General features: G+C 43.6%; 1 protein-coding gene across 2 annotated transcripts in view; it reads right to left on the bottom strand.

The window, feature by feature from the left end:
- LOC106533758 (phospholipase D1) overlaps positions 1 to 353 on the bottom strand; it is a 33,373-nt gene extending 33,020 nt beyond the window's left edge. The window contains exon 1 of one of the 2 annotated variants that reach the window (XM_014030192.1): positions 250 to 353. The gene's annotated coding sequence lies outside the window, so the exon portion shown is untranslated. The other variant, XM_014030191.1, reaches the window with a different exon arrangement.
- Positions 354 to 463: the final 110 nt, after the last annotated feature.

Here is a 463-nt window from a genome sequence, read left to right as displayed (position 1 = left end):
AAATAAATAAATAAATAAATAAATAAATAAATAAATAAACAAGCAGCACATCAGGCTCTGACGGAGCCGCCTCTAATTAATCTCCAATTATGTCGCTTTTTGCAGCTGAACTCCCCCAAACTTCAGCCCACATCTCAGCAAACATCAACAACAAACAAATAAATAAACAAATAAACAAACAAACACCTGTCGACAGAACCGCGGCTCGAACCGAACCGGGTCTCTGAGTCGAGCCGAACCGAGCCTTACCTCCTGATGCGAAGCAGCTGGCTTGTGTCAGAACAATCTGATGGTGTCAGACTGAAGCTCCGAACCAGGAGAGCCACTTCCTGTTCTGGCTCTGTCACAATAAAAGCCTCAGACCGGACGTTCTGCTGCAGCAGGTTTCTGCAAGAGACACAACAACAACAACAACAACAACAACAACAACAACAACAACAACAACAACAACAACAACAACAAC

Source organism: Austrofundulus limnaeus, unplaced genomic scaffold (assembly GCF_001266775.1).
Source record: "Austrofundulus limnaeus strain Quisiro unplaced genomic scaffold, Austrofundulus_limnaeus-1.0 Scaffold1014, whole genome shotgun sequence".
NCBI classification, from domain to species: domain Eukaryota; kingdom Metazoa; phylum Chordata; class Actinopteri; order Cyprinodontiformes; family Rivulidae; genus Austrofundulus; species Austrofundulus limnaeus.
The sequence above is the reverse complement of the archived record's forward strand: the minus strand, read 5'-3'. Positions and strand labels throughout refer to the sequence as shown.